This window comes from Tachysurus fulvidraco, chromosome 10 (assembly GCF_022655615.1).
Source record: "Tachysurus fulvidraco isolate hzauxx_2018 chromosome 10, HZAU_PFXX_2.0, whole genome shotgun sequence".
Lineage (NCBI taxonomy): Eukaryota > Metazoa > Chordata > Actinopteri > Siluriformes > Bagridae > Tachysurus > Tachysurus fulvidraco.
In genome coordinates this window covers 1,011,634-1,035,000 of record NC_062527.1, presented here as the reverse complement: position 1 = coordinate 1,035,000, position 23,367 = coordinate 1,011,634, and the positions used below count along the sequence as shown (strand labels likewise).

At 40.9% G+C, this 23,367-nt stretch overlaps 1 protein-coding gene across 16 annotated transcripts in view; it reads right to left on the bottom strand.

Annotated features, from left to right (window-relative positions):
- nrcama (neuronal cell adhesion molecule a) overlaps positions 1-23,367 on the bottom strand; it is a 100,501-nt gene extending 77,134 nt beyond the window's left edge. For 10 of the 16 annotated variants that reach the window (XM_047819649.1, XM_047819653.1, XM_047819645.1 and 7 more), the window contains exon 1: positions 23,232-23,344. The gene's annotated coding sequence lies outside the window, so the exon portion shown is untranslated. Of the gene's footprint in view, positions 1-23,231 lie in introns of all 16 variants that reach the window. The other 6 variants (XM_047819637.1, XM_047819651.1, XM_047819643.1 and 3 more) reach the window with 3 other exon arrangements.

Sequence of the window (23,367 nt, the reverse complement as noted above, 5' to 3'; positions counted from 1 at the left end):
AAACTAAACAAAAATCAAAACAGACGTGTAGCCAATGAGCAGAAAGGGGCGGGGCTTGTCGATATGGGTGGAGAGAGTGTTCAGTGCGCGTGTGTGACGTTAGCAGAAAGTGGTTTTAACATTGACATGGAGGATTAAAAACAAAGAAAGAAAGAGAAGAAAGACTTACGATAAGGACAAGAAGTAGGACGTGTTAATATAGGATCAGCTTTCCAGCGCTGGAGAGAACTGAAGGAGCAGGAAGTTGGCCACATGTTCACAGGTTGGAGTTTCCCGAGTCAATAACTCCTGAGCTAAACGCTGTTACTACACAAATAACACCTCTTTTCTATCGTAGTGATGTAGAGAGGCAGCTACAACCGCGTTTTGTGTAGTAACAGCGTTTAGCTCAGGAGTTATCGACTCGGGAAACTCCGACCTGTGAATATGTGGCCGACTTTACTTAAGACGCCGAGGCGCTTTTTTCCTTCTCGATAGGTGAGTAACGTTGGTTTTGCTTTGTTACACAGAACTAATATATGCCTTTGTCCTTTACATCATTATGCTTGTGTGGCATTTTTGCTTGTTTGTTTATCTACAATCGTATTGTTCTTCCCTTCAGCTATGATAAAGACACATTTCTTTCCGTCAGTCGCCTGGGTTACGTATGTATGTGTGGGCGGAGCTATCGATACAGGGGTGGGACCTGTTTGGGTTAGGGACGTGTTTGTTTTGGTGATGTCAACATTGGCTTTCAAACAACGGAGACCTCACCTTAAAGGACTATTAGCACAGGCTACGAAGTAATAAAGACAGATAAATTTATCTTGCTCTTGCAGCTCTAAATTTAGCATGGGGGGGGGGGGAATCCTGATGAGTCTGACTCAAGGCGCCAAACTTCTAATCAGATTTATTTTTTGCCGTGGAGAATCCAATAAGGGTTTCGGTTTAACCAAACGGTGTTTATAAGAACACGCTCAGGATTAAAACACACAACCGTTGAATGATATATCGGCTGTTTTCAAGTTTCCCATCCGAGCTCCATCTCATGGTCCTTTTCAGTGGCAGATTAAAGGTCAATTGAGGCTTCAGGAGCAAAAGATTAAAGAAATAAAATAACACTTGAAATAACCATAAGGGAAAAATGACATACTGTTTTACGCTGATAGTTGTGTTGCTTCACACCAATAACTAGGTTTTATTGTTTATTTTTAACTGTATTTTCCTTTTTTTCATTTCGCTTTGGTGAACAAATTACCAGAGATGGGGGACTCGATTCGTATGTCTTGACCCGAGTCAGACTTAAGTCGCAAATTTGAGACTAGCTTGACAATTTTAAAAAAAACTTGACTTTGACTTGACATTCATGACTCGAGACTTGACTCGGACTTGAGTTAAATGACTCAGAGATGGGGGACTAGACTTGACTCGAGTCAGACTTGAGTCGCAAATTTGAGACTTGCTTGACAATTTTTAAGGTATAGAAGTTGATTTTCTACAGAATTCTGCAGAGAAGAATTGTGGACAGGGATCAAGTTTCTGATGAAGCTTTTGGTTACTGACTGATCTAAATTCTAAATGAGGGTTAAACTTAAGGTCTTAGAGGGCTTAGCATCCAGAACTTCAGCCATCTTGCTGTGTTCCTGCTGGAACAACTCATGTTCTGAATGACCGAGTACCCTGGTGTTTGTTGGATATGCTGACAGAACAACAGTTAGCTATCAGTGCCACGAGGGAACCATTTGACTGATTGGTTACTCTTACCACTGGGATCGTTGAAGCTCTAGGGATGTACATGGTGACACCGAGTCCCCAGGATCCTATGCATCCAAGAGTGGCACATTTAAGTGTCGTCCATAAACAAATACGGTCCTTATAGCGTGGCATGTCACATGTTACAGTATTGGCTGGGCGCTCGGCTCACATACGGGCCATAGGGATGATGTGCTTTACTTAGCGGCCCGTGTTAAAGGCGGGGTCTCAGATGATTGAAGGCCAATGTCGACATATAAAAATCACCGATCGATTTTTGTTTATTATTCGGCCCGATTCAGATTTCTGAAGCTTTTCTAAAAAATCAGAGACCCTGCCTTTAATAAACACTGAAGTATAAACGTTATATGGGTGGTGTTGGTGTGGTGAAGGGGAGGCAGGCGGACAGGGAGTTGCTTGTAGACCTGCAGATCAAATTTCCCATTTTTACATCCCGTGATTTTGGGAATACTGGGAATTTTGATTCACTATAGATTCACCCATATTGCTTCCTACCCACAGGAGTCACATACGGTTCACTTCCAGACTTAAATGTCTTGTGTGTAGTGTGAAAGGGGTTTAAGTTTGGGACGTACTTCCCTTTGATCGAGACCCGCACATTCTCCCACAATCTAGACCTCTGATATTAACCTCAGCCCACTATTCTCTGGTTTCTGCCGTCGCTACCTACGAACATTCATCAAAGCTACATCAAGAGCTGGAGATTAATGCTGCAGTCTCTCTGATGTGACCTCGAGTGGAATAGAAAAGGAGCAACACATTGAGATCATTGGGCCGTCAGTTTATCGCTCAGAATCGAGCTCTGTGCTCTGGGTTTCAGTCGAGCGTACGTGAATTCAGATTTCTGAAATTTATATTTCTATATTTAATTATTTTATTTGCATGGAATTTTTTTGATGGCGTCCCTTTTAAAGTTAACTGATACTGACTGCAGTAAGTCGAGCATATATCGATAGACGATAGATATATTGAGACGCGTCTCTCAAGTGGATAAATTCGACACAGAAGATCAGTAACGTGAGACTGTGGAAGGGAAAGCGGGGGCTTCCAGGGGGGGTCGGTTAATCTGTGCAAATGTCAATCACTCCAGCTTCACGTGTCGATCGGCTGATCTGCTGTTTTTACTGGGAAAATGAGTAAAGGTCTGTATCAGGTCTGTATTAGCAAGAGCAAAATGTAATGCTTAGCTTTACCTTAACTAATTAAAGGTGAGGTCTCTGATTTTTGAAAGCCAATATCGACATTTGAAATCCCAAAAACAAACACGCCCCTAACCCAAACGGGTCCCACCCCTGTAGCGATAGCTCCGCCCACACATACATACGTAACCCAGGCGACTAACAGAAAGAAACATGTCTTTATCATAGCTGAAGGGAAGAACAATACGATTGTAGATAAACAAACAAGCAAAAATGCCACACAAGCATAATGATGTAAAGGACAAAGGCATATATTAGTTCTGTGTAACAAAGCAAAACCAACGTTACTCACCTATCGAGAAGGAAAAAAGCGCCTCGGCGTCTTAAGTAAAGTCGGCCACATATTCACAGGTCGGAGTTTCCCGAGTCGATAACTCCTGAGCTAAACGCTGTTACTACACAAAACGCGGTTGTAGCTGCCTCTCTACATTACTACGATAGAAAAGAGGTGTTATTTGTGTAGTAACAGCGTTTAGCTCAGGAGTTATTGACTCTGGAAACTCCAACCTGTGAATATGTGGCCAACTTCCTGCTCCTTCAGTTCTCTCCAGCGCTGGAAAGCTGATCCTATATTAACACGTCCTACTTCTTGTCCTTATCGTGAGTCTTTCTTCTCTTTCTTTCTTTGTTTTTATCCTCCATGTCGATGTTAAAACCGCTTTCTGCTGACGTCACACATGCGCGCTGAACATTCTCTTCGCGCATATCGACAAGCCCCGCCCCTTTCTGCTCATTGCTTACCCGTTTGTTTTGATTTTTGTTTCGATTCTTGTTTATTATTCGACCCGACTCGGAAGCATTTCTCAAAAATCGGAGACCCCGCCTTTAATTAAAAATCCATGAAATTCAATACGTATAACGTTTATTTTTTAAACTACTATTAAAAGATCATGTTTTATTAAGCAGCCTTTTAATGTATTTTGGCTTGGTACACTGCAAACCCGGTGAGCAATTTAAATCCTAGGAGCAATAAATGAAAGTTGACAAGCAGGCATTCGTTTTCCTTTTCCGTCTTTCTCCGGAGATCCTGGCTCCCTGTGATGTAGCCTTTAGCCAAAGTTTAATGGTGCTCTTAATCTCATATATAAACAAAGGTTCAGGTTAGACTTGAAGACAAAGCTTTGCCTTTAGTCTAAAGGAGACATGCTGAGCCACACTTGGCCTGCTGACAGTGAAATATGGCTCCTGTTTTTGTGATGCAAGCAAAACACTACAGCAACAAAAAAAAGGCTAAGAGCAGGTTTTGTTACACTATTGTTGTAAAATGTGTAAAAACCCATAAAATGTGACAATAGACAAACCACATGTGGATGTTTGCTCTTACTGACCCTAACCTAAACACTAATCTTTGCACTAAAGCAATAAATATAAACCCTTTCTCTGGAAACGCACCATTAAAATATCCTGTTTTCACTTTACAATGAAATCAATATGCCACGAAATATCCATAAGCCAAATCTCACATCACCTGTAGATAAAATATTTAGTTATCTAATGTATAATTCATGGGGAAATGCACAGATGAAGGCATTACAGGGACCAAAAAAAGTCTAGTACAATGAAAAGTTCTTTCTCTTAGTACCGTTCTGTGAGTTTGGCCTTTTTAAAAGGTACAAAATTCATTACTAATGTGGAATCGATTGGAAATGTTCAGGAGGACATTAAACTGAGCTTCTGGAAGCAACATCATTCTAGTGGAATTTCCCCTGTTTTCTTTACAATGTGCAATATTTTATATATTTTTTTATTTTCCACCAATACAAATGACCTAGAAATCATAAGATACAAAACACAGATAATGGTTTAAAAGCCGCGGCCTTCAGAACACGTGTTCATCTGCAAACGGTCCGACATGCGGCAACGTGACAAGTTTTCACACTCCACACCACACCACTCCACACCACACCTCACCTCACCACACCACACCACACCACTCCACACCACACCACACCACACCTCACCACACCACACCACACCACACCACACATCATACACCACACCACACCACACATCATACACCACACCACACCACACCACACCACACCACACCACACCACACCTCACCACACCTCACCACACCACACCACACCTCACCACACCACACCACACCACACCTCACCTCACCACACCACACCACACCTCACCACTCCACACCTCTCCACACCTCACCTCACCTCACCACTCCACACCTCACCTCACCTCACCACACCACACCACACCACACCACACCACACCACACCGCACCACACCACACCACACCTCACCTCACCTCACCACTCCACACCACACCTCACCTCACCTCCCCACACCACACCACACATCACCACTCCACACCTCACCTCACCACACCACACCTCACCACACCACTCCACACCACTTCTGCACTTCCTTCCTTCAGCAGCCGCACACATCAGAAAACATCAAATCACTGATGTATGCCTATAAATCCAAAAATGGACCGGCTCCCTTTTACCTTAAAGCTCTGATCACTCGGCGCTTCCTCCCGTTTGTTTGTGTGTATTTAAAATAAAAGTCTGTAACCTAGTAAACCGGTGTTAACGTATTCGTCGAGTCACGCCGGATAACGACGTCTGCCGAACGGCGTAAATGTAAATGTGTAATATGCAGCTGATGATACCGGTTAGGAAAACTGCTTATTTGTGTTTACATGGGCCTCCTGTTAGTCATTTCACTCCACCGCATGACAGTCTGAAGACTCAGCACACCACTCAGCACAGCCAGACGATTCACACAATTAAAAAAAAATCCCAAAGTGCTTTTGAAAATACTTCATGACAAACAAGCTGATAAAACCGCAGTCAAGATTGAGGAAGATGAGGGAATTTATTACTGGTAGAAGAGATGAAGCTGGATGCAGAATTAGCTATGCTGCTCCTAGACAGGGATATAAATGCAATTACTGAACAGCTTTGCTGTGTTTGACTCAAGTATGGTGCAGCTAGGGCTGGGCGATAAAACAATAACGATATGTATCGCGATAGACATGTGATCGAAATCAATAAAAAATGTGTTCGATAAAACGTTCGATATTTGTTATTCTTCGTCGGAAGAAAGCAGAGGTTGCGAAGCAAGTTTGGATGCATTAACAAAGGCACTCTCACTCTGGTAACCTAGCAACGTAGGGAGTGTCACGCTGACAGCCGATCGTGTAACAGTATCACGTTTGGTTGCGCCATATCGTCGTCTCGTGCTGGTCTGATGGATTCCTCTTCAGTACCCGGCGACCGATGAGCAGAAAATGAGCACCTTAAATGTTAAGAGATAATAGTTAAGTGTTCGTTGTGACTTTAGACTCATGTTTACATTATAATTATTGGAGTTTTCCTGGTTGTTGACGTTTCTGTCTTAATAACTGAGGGGATTCTGATCAGAGGAAGGTTAAGTTTAAATGGGTCATAAAAAATATCAATAATTATCGATATCGACCGATACGAAACACTGATATCGTGATACACATTTCAGTCGTATCGCCCAGCCCTAGGTGCAGCTGAACTTTAACTGAATAAAACAACACTGAAGGATCTCTTGACCACAACCGTAAACCATTAGATGTCAAATTCTGTGTTTATAGTGTTATAACTTGGATAGGTTATAGGTTTAGCTCAAACAGACATCACAACCAATAACCAATACTACAATATTCTCATACCTACTGATCTGTAGAAAATGTAGATCTACAGTAACTCTACCTAGAGTTGGAAATAAACAGTCGTTCCTTCATCTGTCTTTCTTTTTTTCTGTCTGTCGTTTGACGTTAATAAAGCACACAGTTAGCGTGACGTTACCGATAAGCCATCTTCCTGTAGACTTAAAGGAACAGCATTACCTCAGAACTGGTGTACAGTATGTCTACTATCTGTTTATACAGTCTTCATTGTCATTAATAATCACAATATCCAGACTTATTAAAACAGGCCTGAGGAGTCTGTAGAATTATTGGACGGTTTATCCAGAGTTTTATTGTGTTTGCGTCATCACTTGAGACAACATTAGCACATTAGTTTGTTAAGTGGAGGACTGAGGATACAGTTAAGTGGTTTAATGTCTGATCCTGTTTATTCCTCTCATGCCCATTACTGCCATCCAGTACCAAAATAAAATCCATCACTTAGCATAAGACCTGAGGTATGCGGCGCAAATAACCCTTTCATTCCAATATTCATTCCATCAGGCCATCCTTAAAAATATCCTTGTTTGCCATAACAGACTCGACTCGATTTTTTTTTTTTTTGCTTTAAGTCCGACCGACTCGCCGGTTTGCGTTAAGACCGACCAATTTTTTTTACTTTTCAAACAACTAATACAAAAACAATAAAATAATATTAATTATATTTTAGTAAGTATTGTAAATATTCGCTTGGTCTCATTCTCTCTCATTCACTGTCAGAGTCGACGGGTCGCGCTCGGTAATGATGGCTGCGGCTGCAGTAAACAAAATGTTCGCCGTCATTTAAAACCATACGTGTTCGGGCGCCATGATACATCTAAAAAAGTCATTAAAACACAAACTCGACACCGCTTTAACTTGGTACGAAGTTCTGTAAAAACTGTCCAGCATCAAAATAAGGTTTGCGATGATGCTCCCAAAGGCACGGGTCGAAGACCTGGTCAGTGACGTCACGATATGCTAATTTGTTTAAAGTCATACCGACATCATCACCATCACCAAAATTGTACTTTTTTTTTCATTGAAACTTGAAAAAGAAATAGACTTACTAGGATACATTATTTATGAAATTTATGAAATTACTGTATGTATTTATTTGAAAGGGGAAGATAAAACACTGTGATCATTTTCATTATATATAAATATCATACGAATTATGGCATATCTTTTTTTTTTTTTTTTTAGGAGAGATTAGATACTTCATGTACGTACAGTAAATATACATTTAATACCACCAGTATGAGCCCCGTTACTATAACGCGACGATAAACGGTCTATGGTATAAATCTATACTATAAAGTTAGTTCATAGAAACGTAACAAGTAACAAGTGCACGGACTCTTGAATAGACGTCCTGCGGTGGTCAGAACACTGTGGCCCTATTGTATAAACCCCTAAAGTGAAAAGAAGTAGATGTGGCCTGTAGGACCCGAGTGCGGTTCAGGGTTGCATGTCACGGCCAAAGTCTCGCCTTCAAATCCCCCTTCTCTTTTATATTCACTGCTCTAAAGTACAATGCAACTCTACTATGCCATAAATCAGACTTCCTCATGGCACCTCAGTTTAGGGGCACGTCAATGAAAAATTTACCATAAGAAAAGGGGCTAGGTCCGTGCATGCCCGACGCTGTGTGGGCCTTCCCACAACTCTCGCACAATTGTTTTGACCTCTCGATTGCAGGGGATTGGAAATGCACCATTTTCCTCCCCCTCAATGGCTTGCTCAATTTAAAAGTTATTGTGCTCCCTTTTGATGAGTGATCAACACAGACAGGTATTGTGAATCAGAGGAAGTTGGGATTTACTGCAAAGTGCACAACGTTTTCTCTGAAAGCAATCTGAGAAATTACTGTAAAGAAATCAACACTGGAATCATCACAACCTCGAGAGTTGCTGGCAGATGATGTCGAGGACAAAACATTATTCTTCTATCAAAGTCGAAGAAGCGAGTGCGACTCTATTGAAACCGTAAAAGCGATAAATGCTTTGTTTGTTCTTACTTAAAGTCTACTGTATTTCTAAAGAAGCACAGCTGCTCTTCACAAAAAATATCGCTCAGACTTGTCTGAAAGCTGAAAACCTGCCAAGTCCGACAAGAGCCTGTTAAAAAGACTGACGGCGAAGTAAACACGTAACTAAAACTCACCGGAACCTGACACTAAAACGTTACTTCGCAATTTTTTTAAATTTAGGTCGAATCAAAAATAGAAATTTAAACCGAAGCGTCGGCCCATTTAGTGCTTTGTGTTTACGTGGCTCGGGTTAACGTTTTACGACCCATCGAGAAAAACATCTGGATGATTCGATTAAAAAAGCAGCAAAGAAATGATCGGTGCACAAATCACATAAGTCAGACATTTGAATAGATAAATAGTTTAAACAAGTCGGTACACGAGCACCCTCGTAGTTATCACCAAACGTAAGGGCTGAGGGTTGAGCTCGTGATGATTAACCTTCTTTCTCTTTAGCAAAGCTTAAACTCAAGAACAACTAGAACACAATTCCAACTGATTAACAGCTTAATTACTCAAAAGCTTGGGCCACATCATGCTTTAATTCGCTTCTAAAGACTAGCTGGACGCTACAGAGCTCTTAAGCTAGTCGAGTCGACCGCGTGAGCTCTCAACGTGTTTGACTTTTTGTCTGAAACAGGACGTGGGGTCAGTCTGGCCTAGACGAGTTCCTCCTTCTTCTCAGCAGCTGATCAATTTACGCATGAGGCTTTAGTGGCGTTGGTGCTCTTCAAGATGCCAGATTTGGCTTTACTAATGCACTTAGGTCCGAGTAAGCCGTGACGGCCGTTTGAGAAGTTTGGACATTTTTATTATCAGGTCTTAGCTGGAGAGGGATTATTTAGTTTCAGCCAGCTGCTCGGATGGATGGGAATTTGCTTGGGATTTTTTTTTTTGGTCCCGATTAGTTTAGCATCCGTGTTAATAACTTCATGCACTGCAATATCGACATCATGTTTGCCAGGAGAATTATACTGAGGGAGTGAACATCTCCTGCTCTCCGAAGTTTTCATAAATGACTTGCTGAGATGGTCTCCGTCTTTTCTGTCTCACGTCTCGAGAAAACACGGTTTAACGATCTCAGGGCTCAGGTCCGTCCGTCCGACGTTTACATGACGGTAGAATTAAAAGATCTCCAGAGGACCGGCACGAGACGACGAAATGGCGCAACCGAACGTGATTCTGTTACATGATTGGCTGTTAGCGTGTCACTCCCTATGTCGCTAGGTTACAAGAGAGCGAGTACCTTTGTTAATGCAACCACACTTGCTTCACGACCTCTGTTTGCTTCCGACGAAGAATTAAAAATACCAAACGCTTTATCGAACACATTTTTTATTGAAATCGATCACGTGTCTATCGCGATACATATCGTTACCGTTTTATCGCCCAGCCCTACAAATAAAACGATTCATTTCTATTCCTTCTCCACAACCGACTGAAAACGTACAGAGCGTCTAAAAGTCTAAAACGTTCTGAACATTGCACGTATAGCTCACGTGTCGCCGAGACACCATTACTGTGTATTCAGGCGTGACGAGAGAGAGAGAGAGAGAGAGAGAGAGAGAGAGAGAGAGAGAGAGAGAGAGATTTCAAAATGCTCTTTTCTTTTAAACCATCTAGCTGGAGAACATTTTGCGAACAAAAACAAGAAAAAAATCCCTCCCATGTGCCGTGTCTGTTTTCGGCTTGATGAGTCATTTTCCACATTTACGGTTCTCAGAGATATTCATTCATGACAGATTCATAGCTGGAGTGAGCAGCAGCTTTATGCTTTATGAGTCTGTTATGTCTGAACGAACATTCGATGGAACAAATGAACGGAAGTCAACAAATAAGTGATATTAATATCAAGTCTTATTGGCAGCATTTATTACTGCTTTGAAATATTCCCTTTTTTTTTTTTACTCGCTAATGGTTTGTTTTAGCGTTCTATCCTCCTATAGCCTGTTTTACAATCAGAAGACCTTATCGATTAACCTTTTAGTAGAGTCGTGTGTAAATGTTTTTGTAGGTCAAACCCCGCTAAAAGCTCACACCAGATTTACAAAGGTTTCAGTACAACAACTGGTTTCTTTCTACTCACATGCATATGTAGATAAATGCTATAAATCACCACGGCTCAGATCATTTGCATTTACAAAACTCAATGGAAAGCAGAGCTCATGGGGGGCCGAAAATGACAAAATGATGAGTAAAACAGTGAAAGGGAACCTGATAACGGACGGTTTTAAATCTACCAGGAACTCGGCTTAGACGTCGGCAGAGCTCAGCACCGACAGGACACGATAAATCTTCTTCCTTTTAATAGGGTGCCAATTCTTTTGTCTTAATGGCTGGTCGTATTTGTCTTATTTTATGGATTCATTCTGGATTATGTTCACCAAACTATACACTCCTGTCTGTTTAGTTTGTGACCTTACTAGGGTGGCAAAGGGGGACGAAAAGTTTCAGGTCAATTTTTTACGGTAAATTTCCGAAAAACTTTCACTGGAACTTAATCTGGGGAATTTTAGAAATATTCCAAACTGGAAACTTTACGGGAATTTATGGGAATTTACAGGAATTTATGCAAATTATTTGGAAAAATGTAGGAAATTCATATAATGGGAAATAAATAGGGAAATTTATATAATGAGCCTAAAATAAAGTGTTGCTGTGGATGTTATGGAAGAATGTAAGTACCTGCAGGTGGTTTGGCCTCAATGGCCTTCCAGTAAGCTGTGTGCACGTGACCGAGGAATGCAGGGTACAAACTCAACTTAAATCGCATTAAATCTTGTTGTTTTAAACACAATTATGCTGCGAGATTTTGTTAACTAGATTTAAGTTCCTTGTTATAGGCAACTCTGCATTTTTTTAATTCCCAGTTAATTCCCATATATTCCCATTAATTCCCATATATTCTCATTAATTCCCATATATTCCCGTTAATTCCCATATATTCTCATTAATTCCCATATATTCTCATTAATTCCCATATATCTTATTAATTCTCATATATACTTATTAATTCCCATATATTCCCGTTAATTCCCATATATTCTCATTAATTCCCATATATTCTCATTAATTCCCATATATTTCCATTAATTCCCATATATTCTCATTAATTCCCATATATTCTCATTAATTCCCATGGAAAGTTTCCAGCCTTGAAAATTCCGGGAATTTTGAACCCTAGAAGTTACTTGTTGTGTAAGAAAACCTTCTTTTTGCTTCACATTTAAGATTTCGTCTTTGCCAAATAAAGTACACAAATTTGCGATAAAGGACACAAGCTTAATGGAAATTTGATCAATATCGTGAACGATTTCCAGTCTGACTAACAAAGCACTAGTGTTTTCCTAGAGAGAGAGAGAGACAGAGACTATTTTTATTCAGGAGACAGGAGCTGAAATGCAGATAATCAGCCTGCTGGGAGACAAATGTCCTTACCGTTTCACAGAGACACGTAACATAGTGGAAGAGTTTTCATTTCTTTAGCGGTCGTGTCCTCCGGCCGCGATCCGATTTCCGAAAGCAGCCCTTAATTAACCGTAATAAACTAATATCATTGGAGAAATAAATGTGCACGTAGCATTTAGAGCTAAATTGTATTGAGTTACGCTGAACTCTGACTCAAAGCACATCACATTATGTCTCTGCAATTAAAAACATTATTCAAGCTGATTAGAATCGCCTCTTAAAAAGCTCCTCATCGTTTTCTGCAATTACCTGACGTTATTTATAAGCATGCTCATAAGCAAGTCATTAAAGCTGAAGAGAACTCAGACTATAATCTGAAGATAGCTCTCGTCTGTAAAGGGTTTAACTGATCTCCGGTCCACATCAAACGTTTCGGTCTGCCGTCGTGTGATCTGGATTCCGAGCTATTTTTCTCGGCCAACATGATAAAGTTGGTAGAAAGGAAGAAATTCTTTACAGGAGTGAAAACGCAAATACATCTAGACATGATCGAAAGTACAGCTTGAGGTTCTTCTCTTTGGTTAAAGTACAAAAAAAGTTAATAGAAAGACAATAGAAATAGAATAAAAACGTGTGCGAACATCAACTAAAATGACTAAGCTAACAGCTAAAACCTAGCATGAGAACTCGACAATAGTCAATCATTGATTCATTTCCTACCGCTTATCCGAACTTCTCGGGTCACGGGGAGCCTGTGCCTATCTCAGGCATCATCGGGCATCGAGGCAGGATACACCCTGGACGGAGTGCCAACCCATCACAGGGCACACACACACACACACACACACACTCACACACTACGGACAATTTCCCAGAGATGCCGATCAACCTACCATGCATGTCTTTAGACCGGGGGAGGAAACCGGAGTACCCGGAGGAAACCCCCGAGGCACGGGGAGAACATGCAAACTCCAAACACAAGGTGGAGGCGGGAATCGAACCCCCGACCATGGAGGTGTGAGGCAAATGTGCCCCTCAGTAGTCAATCAATATAAAGTAAAAATGTGTAAATATCTGCAATAAGAGAACATTTAATGTCATAAAATTAGATCTTATATTTGTTATATATCTGAATTTTATCTAACTGCTTGATGCGGTCTTGCTAATATATATTTATATATATATATATATATATATAAAGTCACCTTATGATTTATAAGAATTACGAAACCAACCTGAACTGAAATGTAGTGAGTAAAAACTTAAGAGAGGTTTTATACGGTGAATCATGTGATGTTTTTAGCCTTTAGGTAAAATAAAATTACTGTTATAATGTCCTCTAACCATCTGTGAAGGCTTTCCACTAGATTTTGGAGCGTGGCTGTGGGGATTTGTGATCATTCAGCCACAAGAGCATTAGTGAGGTCAGGCGCTGATGTCAGGAACGGAGGCCTGAGGCTTAGTCACTGTTCCAGTTCATCCCAGGCGATGGTGTTCATGGAGCCTTTGTAAAATCCTATACTATAAATACATTCTGTTATAAACATCGTGCGCTTCTAATATCGTGGCAGCAGTTTGAGTAAAAGTCGTATATAAAATGGAGGACGTTATTCTACTAGCTCTGTTCGAGATGCTTGATGGAATCCTAAGGCTGTAATCTAATGAACCAGTTTTAATGGATTCACTGATAGAGATGTTCATGTAAATGATGGTCCATATTCTGTAACATCCTACTTTTTGGTATCTTGCCAAGTCAGTTAATGACCTGCGATTTGTTTCACCTGTATTGTGTCATCAGTTCTGGATGTTTCGAAGTAAAGGCATAAAAAATGGAAACAATCTGAATTCATATAGTCCAATCCATAAAGTCCTTAACTGGGAGAGAGAGACAGAGACAGAGAGAGAGAGAGAGAGAGAGAGAGAGAGAGAGAGAGAGAGAGAGAGAGAGAGAGAGAGAGAGAGAAAGAAATGGAGAGAGAGAGAGAGAGAGAGCGAGAGACAGATAGAGAGAGAGACAGAGAGAGACAGAGAGAAAGAGAGTAAGAGACAGAGAGAGACAGAGACAGAGAGTGTAAGAGACAGAGAGAGACATAGAGAGAGAGAGAGAGAGAGAGAGAGAGAGAGAGAGAGAGAAAGAGACAGAGAGACATAGAGAGAGAAAGGTGGAGACATAGAGAAAGAAATGGAGAGAGAGAGATAGAGAGAGAGTAAGAGACAGAGAGAGACAGAGAAAGAAATGGAGAGAGGGAGGGAGAGAGAGATAGAGAAAGAGAGAGAGAGACAGAGGGAGAAAGAGATGGAGAGAGAGAGAGAGAGAGACAGAGAGAGAGAGAGAGAGAGAGAGAGAGACAGAGAGAGAGATAGAGAGAGAGAGACAGAGAGAGAGATAGAGAGAGAGAGATGGAGAGAGAGAGAGAGACAGAGAGAGAGTGAGAGACAGAGACAGAGAGAGAGAGAGTGATGCTTGCATCCTAGGAGTTTATAGTGAGTAGCAGAAGAGCTTTGGGTTGCCAAAGATTCTGTCTGTATTCTTTTATAAATCATGAGGAATCCCTAATAGATGTCCTTTGTCCTTAAAGTGTCCTTTGTGATTAATCTCCACTTGGAGCAAACAGAAATAAGACCTTAATAAATGCAGCCCAGTGAAAATGGAAGCCTTTTCAGATATGAGTCTCACACACATGCTGACAAAAAAAGCTGCAATTGTCATAGCTGACAGCCTGAATTAGGATCCCAGCTTCCATCCCGAGGCTTTATTGTCCTGACGCACTCACCGATTGGTCCGTTCGAATGTCCCTTCCCACGTGACTTCCTCCCTCCCCTTAAGGGTGACTGATAAACAGGGAGAATTTGTTTTTGTGCCGTGTTAATTATACGATTCTAATAAGGTTTCTGACCTGAATCTTTTCTAATCATTTGTAAGCTGGGAGAAAGATTACGAGGACGTGGATTATGTTTTAAATCAAGGTACGGTTTAGTGGCATCAGCAGGTCAACTGTTCTGTCCCCCAACAAGACGAACAAATATTTCTACTAGGCTTTAATTGCTCAGAAAAACAAAGCTCTTAATCTATGCTGCTCTTCTCCCATGACGCTGTTGACTAGAGTGTGTTGGAGCATAAAGGGAAAAGAGTTAACTGACCCCCGGAGCACAAAAATCTGTAATCTGTAATCCAAAATGGATTAAAACCCCATCAATATTTCAAACCTGCCCCCAGACGCCTTCACAGACACAGAGACCCACATACATAGATTACATATAGTATGTAAATGACAGGACTCCAGGACGTTCCCTACATCACCCCATGCCATCTCGTACCATCTGTAATATCTGAACCTCCATCCTGCTTCAATCTGTGCACAGCATGAGGGCTTTGAACCCACGGTATTATTTCATATCTGACACCGCAGGTACACGTAACGCATAAATCCTTCCATAGAAGATAAACACGACACCGACTGCAATCGTTCACTGGATAAAAAACAAAAAGATGAATAAACAGCACATCACTAAGACCTCTGCTCTGGGAAACCAAATCCTTTTAAACTTGACCCAGAGACAGGTCTCGTACTTTTAGAGCTGAACCTGAGCCGAAATCCCTGTATGAGCTTGTTGGGTTAAAACGTGTGAGACATCAAAAGGGTGTAATATATAAGGAGCTTCTGACAGAATCTGACCTGCAGGATGCGCTGTTGTGGTCCTTAGGTGTTTAGTCCTTAGTTGTTTAGTCCTTAAGTGTTTAGTCCTTAAGTGTTTAGTCCTTAGTTGTTTAGTCCTTAAGTGTTTAGTCCTTAAGTGTTTAGTCCTTAGTTGTTTAGTCCTTAAGTGTTTAGTCCTTAAGTGTTTAGTCCTTAAGTGTTTAGTCTTAAGTGTTTAGTCCTTAAGTGTTTAGTCCTTAGTTGTTTAGTCCTTAGTTGTTTAGTCCTTAAGTGTTTAGTCCTTAGGTGTTTAGTCCTTAGGTGTTTAGTCCTTAAGTGTTTAGTCCTTAGTTGTTTAGTCCTTAAGTGTTTAGTCCTTAAGTGTTTAGTCCTTAGTTGTTTAGTCCTTAAGTGTTTAGTCCTTAAGTGTTTAGTCCTTAAGTGTTTAGTCCTTAGTTGTTTAGTCCTTAAGTGTTTAGTCCTTAGTTATTTAGTCCTTAAGTGTTTAGTCCTTAGTTGTTTAGTCCTTAAGTGTTTAGTCCTTAAGTGTTTAGTCCTTAAGTGTTTAGTCCTTAAGTGTTGTGTTTAATGATGCAGTTTTTTTCCCGTTGGAGATTTAAATAGAGCTGCTGTATTTGCTGAGCAATTAAACAACCCAAGTGGGTCAGGCCTCTACAAAGAGATATTTTGTGTGTGTGTGTGTGTGTGTGTGTGTGTGTGTGTGTGTGTGTGTGTGTGTGTGTGTGTGTGTGTGTGTGTGAGAGAGAGAGAGAGAGAGAGAGAGAGAGAGAGTGTGTGTGTGTGTGTGTGTGAGAGAGTGTGTGTGCCTGCGTGTGTGTGTTTTTGAGTAAAAAGTGGTAGTAGTGGTGTATTAAGCTTATGCAAATCTCTCTCTCTCTCTCTCTCTCTCTCTCTCTCTCTCTTTATCTGTCTCTCTCTCTCTATCTGTCTCTCTGTCTCTCTCTCTTTATCTGCCTCTCTCTCTCCCTCTCTCTATCTGTCTCTCACTTTATCTCTCTCTCTCTTCCTCTCTCTCTCTGTCTCTCTCTTTCTTCCTCTCTCTCTCTGTCTCTCTCTCGTTAACCCAAACCGTGTCACTGTGTTTTTTTCTCTCTCTTCATCCTTATCCATTCTCTCTCCATTTGTTGTTGTAAAGTAAGTAAAGAACACCACCTTCGCCTCCATGACCTCCAACACTGTACAGCTTCTCTCGAACATCTGTCACCCAGAGGTTGTGTAGAGTGCAGCCAGGCAGCCTGGGAAGCTCAGGAGTGGTTTTGTGATGCGCCTCAGTCCACTCTTCCCCTCCCTTATAAGCCCCTCTTCACAAGAAAGAGGCAGGAACAAGAGGCCTGCCAGAGGAGCCTGAGAAAACAGAACTCCTTTGTCCATGGCTTCCCTTTTGCCCTTTTCAATGTCCTATTGAGGTACATGATCCTTACACTTTCGACACAACCGACGCAGCATCCTGAACCTCACACACCGACGTCACCTACAATATCTCTACACTTATATCACTTCTGCTTAGTGAACAGCAGAATGCAGGTCAACTCGGCGCTTATTTTATTAAAAGGTGAATCTGATATTTATAGCCAAACTCCGATAATCCTTAATCCCAGGCAGAGAACACAAAGTAAGGCATTATGGACACAAGACAATACATAACAAGGTGGAAATAAACAAACTTATCAAGCGTTACATTAACCAGCCAATGACTGGACAGGGGCGGGGCCAAAAACAGGATTAGGGCAGAAACCAAGGGTACTTTCAAAAATACACAAAACTACGCAATGTGCTTATGGAGAAATCCGTGAGATAGAGAGAGTAAGAGAGAGAGAGAGAGAGAAAGAGAGAGAGAGAGAGAGACAGAGAGAGGGAGAGAGAGAGAGACAGGGAGAGACAGAGAGAGGGGGAGAGAGACACACAGAGAGAGACAGAGAGAGGGGGAGAGAGAGAGAGACAGAGAGAGGGAGAGAGAGAGAGAGAGAGAGATATAATATAGATAGCACAAAAATAAAAAAAACAACAAAAATCAATAGAAAACACACAGAAAACATACCCACATATTTTATATATATACATATATATTTTATATAGTATATATTATCATATTATTTTTTCAGCTATATACTATATAGCTATCTATATATATCTCTCTCTTTTCTCTCATATTTCTCTCTCTCCCTCTTTCTCCCATCTCTCTCCTATTCTCCCTTTACTTTCTCTCCATCTCTTACTCATATTTTATATTCTCTTTCTCTCCCTTTCCCTCTCTCTCACCTCTTTAGCAGTGCTATATGATCAATTTATCGTATCTCTACATCGATCGCGACCTCATCTATACCTCGATAGATACAGATAGACAGACAGAGAGATGGTGATAGATATAGAACACCCGATGAGACACCTATATATTTTTAATATATATATACATATATATTTATATATATATATAATATATATATATTATACCACATCACATCAACACTATTTTTATATATATACATATAATTATTTATATATATCTATATTAATATATATATTTTTATATATATATATATATATATATATATATATATATATAATATTTATATATATTCTATATATAAATATTTATACATATATATATATAATGATATTTTATTTATCTACAAGGATTATGATAAATATTTATATATATTATATATTTATATAAATTTACTCTCTCTCCTCTTTCTCCCTTCGCTCTCACTTTCTCTCTCTCCCTTCTCTCTCTCCTCATACGATACTCTAGAGATACAGAGAACAGACAAGAGGACATGGTCGGCTTTTTGACCTCCAGCAGAAATAATAACTACACATCATTTCATCAGCACATAATGAATGATTTTCAGAGGGTCCCTGATGTGTAAGACGTCGGTGCTGTAAGACGTCGGTGACGGCGAGAGCTCGGTGTGTCTGGTACACTTAGCACCGCATGTCTCACTTCGAGTGTAGAGCTTCCTTTCCAGACCTCTTAAGAGAAGAGAACAAGCCTCTGTTTGTTGTAGTGCAAAGCTCTTGTGAAAAGCGGCAATGTGGGAAATCGTGTTGACGAACTGCAAAGGATTTGTTAACTAAATCATGAAGCAACATCACCTGAGAGCCTCGGAACTTATTGCAGATTCTGTGTGTGTGTGTGTGTGTGTGTGTGTGTGTGTGTGTGTGTGTGTGTGTGTGTGTGTGTCTGTCCACATGGGTCTCCACCAACCTCCCAAAAATACTACAGTAGATATCTTGGCCATGCTAAAATGTGATAGCTGTGTAAATGTGTGTGTATGTGTGGTCCCCTGCGAGGGACTGGCAACCCAACAGAGTGTATTCCTGCCTCACGCCCAGTGTTCCCATTTCCACCCTGAACTCTTGTCATATTGTCGTTATTATACCGTAGACGTTATTGTGGTTACTGTAACAACAGGGGTCTCTCTCCATTGTCCATTAGTGCTACAGTTGTCCTAATTCGTTAGACACGATTCACGTCCTCAAAAGACAGAAGACAGAAACCATCTTTCTGTGATTCGAGGCCACGTGAAGTCTCACCACAGCGTTATAACAGATTCTGCTTCAGAGAGTCAAAGCGAGAAAAGCTGTTAAGAAGTAATATGACGCAATATGTTTGATTCCTCGGAGGACTTCATTATGATATCACTCCAGCCAACAGTCTGTGCTTTATGATGTGCGCTTTGTATGAGGCGCATTGTTCTCTCTCGCAGAGCAGACACTCTACAGCCGGTGACTGGCAGACGGCACAAGGCGCTGATGATTCGCTCTGCTTGGCGGCAGAATAACCAGCATGCCTCGCCAACCCACAGGGTGGAATAAGTGACATTCAGATCCAGCTAACGCAGTGGCTCTTCCTCCTACGCCGTGGTTCTTTCCCATGGGCTCTGAGCCATGTTCAGGGTGGATCTGGGAGATCTCTCACCCTACAGACAGTGCTGCCTTTGCCATCCGCATCTCTGACTGATAAACTACACATGATTAGTGCATTCCTTTCTAAACTTACACATCCTTATACACACACACACACACACACACACACACACACACACACACACACACACACACACAATCCAAGAAATTTAGGTTGATTTCTTTTCAATGTCTCTCTCTCTCTCTCTCTCTCTCTCTCTCTCTCTCTCTCTCTCTCTCTGTCTCTCTCACTCTCACTCTCTGTATCTCACTCTTATCTCTCTCTCTTTCTCACTTTATCCCTCTCTATCTCTGTCTCTCTCTCTCTCTGTCTCTCTCACTCTCACTCTCTGTATCTCACTCTTATCTCTCTCTCTTTCTCACTTTATCCCTCTCTATCTCTGTCTCTCTCTGTCTCTCTCTGTATCTCTTTTTATCTCTCTTCTCTTTTCTCACTCTCTGTATCTCTTTCTCTCTCTGTATCTCTCTCTCTCTCTCTCTCTCTCTGTGTCTCTCTCTCTCTGTCTCTCTCTCTTTGTCTCTCTCTCTCTGTTTCTCTCTCTCTCTGTATCTGTATCTCTCTCTCTCTCCCCCTCTCTCTCTGTTTCTCTCTCTCTGTATCTGTATCTCTCTCTCTCCCCCCCTCTCTCTGTTTTTCTCTCTCTGTATCTGTATCTCTCTCTCTCTCTCTCTCTCTCTCTCTCTCACTCACTCTCACTCTCTCTCTCTCTCTCCCCCCCTCTCAGTCTCTGTATCTCTCTCTGTCTCTCTCTCTGTATCTGTATCTCTTTCTCTCTCTCTCTGTATCTGTATCTCTCTCTCTCTCCCCATTTTGTCCATCTTCCAGGCTAATGAAGATCTTTAAAGATATAAACAAGATACGAGTGCCGAACATTCAGTCATAAACCTCTAAGAAAGTCTGATGTCTTCCTTCATTTTGTAACAGCTGAAGTTAACAGAAGTCGCACAAGTCTAAAACATTTAAAAAGCAGCTGATGAAGAAGCCCAGTGTCTCTGCTGAAAGCCAGGAGACAAAAGCATGTCGCTCGTTATTTACACTGTATTAATTGGGTGATTTGACCCAGTCATGGAATGCAGAGTGGTGTGTGTGTGTGTGTGTGTGTGTGTGTGTGTGTGTGTGTGTGTGTGTGTGTGTGTGTGTGTGTGTGTGTGTGTGTGTGTGTGGAGTGTGTTTGGGTGGGCAGAGTGTGTCTCAGGGGTCCCCGTGTGAATGAAATTCTGACTCAAGAAGACAAATAGGAGGACGGGGGGGAGGTTTTTTCTTCAGAGCGGTGATTGTTCGGCTGAAGAATTATCGTCTGAGAAAAACACCAAGGCTTTGACGTGAATCTCTGTGCGTAAAGAAGCCGACGAAACACACAATATTTATGACACCTGTGGTTATTGTTTTTCAGAAGATTTTCACATCATTCTGTTTAAACTAACTTCATAATAATAATAAAGCACGGTTATGATATAAACATGTATAAGGTATTATTGAATAGAAGAAGGTTAAAGTTAATAGTCACCAATTTGATGTGTTGCATAACTGTGCTCAGAGACGGTTGTGTTACCGAGTCAGTTACGTGCCGAGTCAGTTACGTGCCGAGTCAGATAAATACAGAGTACCGACTGATACACAGACTTCAGGTACTTTATCAGTGCATCTCTATGCTACATAATCCTAACTAGATTATAAATAATTGCGTCGAACACGACAGGACATGGTGTCCTACTGCACAACTGACTGAATGGATTATTTTCCTATAATAGTGCCCCCAAAAGTGTTTATTCCTCTTGCACCATCATTTTTTTAAAGGTATTAATAAATGACATGTCATACCTTGCAGTTCCACTCAATGCTGTGGATCGTCTAGCTCCTGATAGCAGATAAGAACACTAGTACGCTCACCAGACTTTATTTTTTCTATTTAGGACTATTTTTTCCTCTTTTTTGAAGTGCATATCAATGTACTGTATCTCTTTATCTCTCTCTCTCTTTCTCTGTATCTCTTTCTCTTGATCTCTCTCTCTCTCTCTTCATCATTTACACAATGGTGCTTTTTCTTAATTAAACAGCAACTTTGGATTTTATTCTGTTTATTATTAGGCTTAGATTACGTGGACCGTTCACTTGTGAATGAGGCGCGTCTATAGAAACAGTGGAAGCAAGTAGAAGATCACACATTATTGTCAGATCTGCTGTTATAGAAACATACCGTCGATACCAGTCTGACCAACAGGATTCCTGAATTAAACAGGGTACAGAAGGGTAAAAGTATGCACTAAATTGAGCTGAGCTGAGCTGAATAGAATAGTATAGAAATCAACACTTGAATAGAATGTGAGAAACCCTGTGTATTATCTATAGCTTATGCTGTTTCAACCAGACGAGCTGTGAATCCTAGTGACCCTATAACAGACTGACAGGAGACACATCCAATGACTTCATTCACTTTTACTGAGAACTCTGAGAGCTTAAGCCATTGGTTTATTTTAATCCTCTATGATATTTGTAGAATGTATGCCATTAAAAACAGAGAGAGAGAGGGAGGGGAAAGAGAGGGAGGGGAAAAAAGGAGGAGGGGAGGGGGGGGCGGACGAGAAGGGGGGAGAAAAAAAGGGGGACAGACGGAGGGACCCTTTTGGGGAGAGGAAAAGGGGGGGAGAGGAGAGGAGGGGAGAGAGGAGAAGAGAGGAGGAGGAAGAAGGGGGGCAGGGAGAAGGGAACACATAAACTGATGTAAACAGTAATGCAGGTTAATAATGGACATGATAATAAAGAACGGTGGCGCGCGCGCTACATATCCGCGTGTTCAGTATTCAGTATTTGTGCCATATAACCGGTCTCCCGTTATATCAGTATTTGTGCCATATAACCGGTCTCCCGTTATATCAGTATTTGTGCCATATAACCGGTCTCCCGTTATATCAGTATTTGTGCCATATAACCGGTCTCCCGTTATATCAGTATTTGTGCCATATAACCGGTCTCCCGTTATATCAGTATTTGTGCCATATAACCGGTCTCCCGTTATATCAGTATTTGTGCCATATAACCGGTCTCCCGTTATATCAGTATTTGTGCCATATAACCGGTCTCCCGTTATATCAGTATTTGTGCCATATAACCGGTCTCCCGTTATATCAGTTGTCCTATTGTTGCTCAAATTGACTACAATCTTGACACACGGCTTTAAAAGAATAAAACATGGTATGGAATAAACACATATGATACGATAATGACCGATATACATATAAAAGATTTGTATATAACGTATATAATGTAATGTATATAGATAAGATGTGTATGTTATATATAATATATATATAATAATATATATATAATATAAAATATATAATATAATATATGATAAGATGTGTATATAATATAATATAATATAATATAATATAATATAATATAATATAATATAATATAATATAAGATAAGATAAGATATGAGAGAGAAACACAAACAAGCCCAGGCTCCTACTGGCCTTTAACGCTGCGCATTTGTGTTGCCACCTGCTCTATAATAACAACATAACGGAAATATATGCGCACAATACAGATATCACTAATATGAGCAAACACACGCTGCCTACCGCAAACAGGTCGGTCGTCCTTCGGTCCTGCTCTTATTTGTGCCCGCTGTAGCTTTGGATCTCCGGTCCTGCTGCTTCTGCTTCACCGTTAACGAGTCTAACACCGAGCGGCGTTTATACGCGCATGCGCACTTTA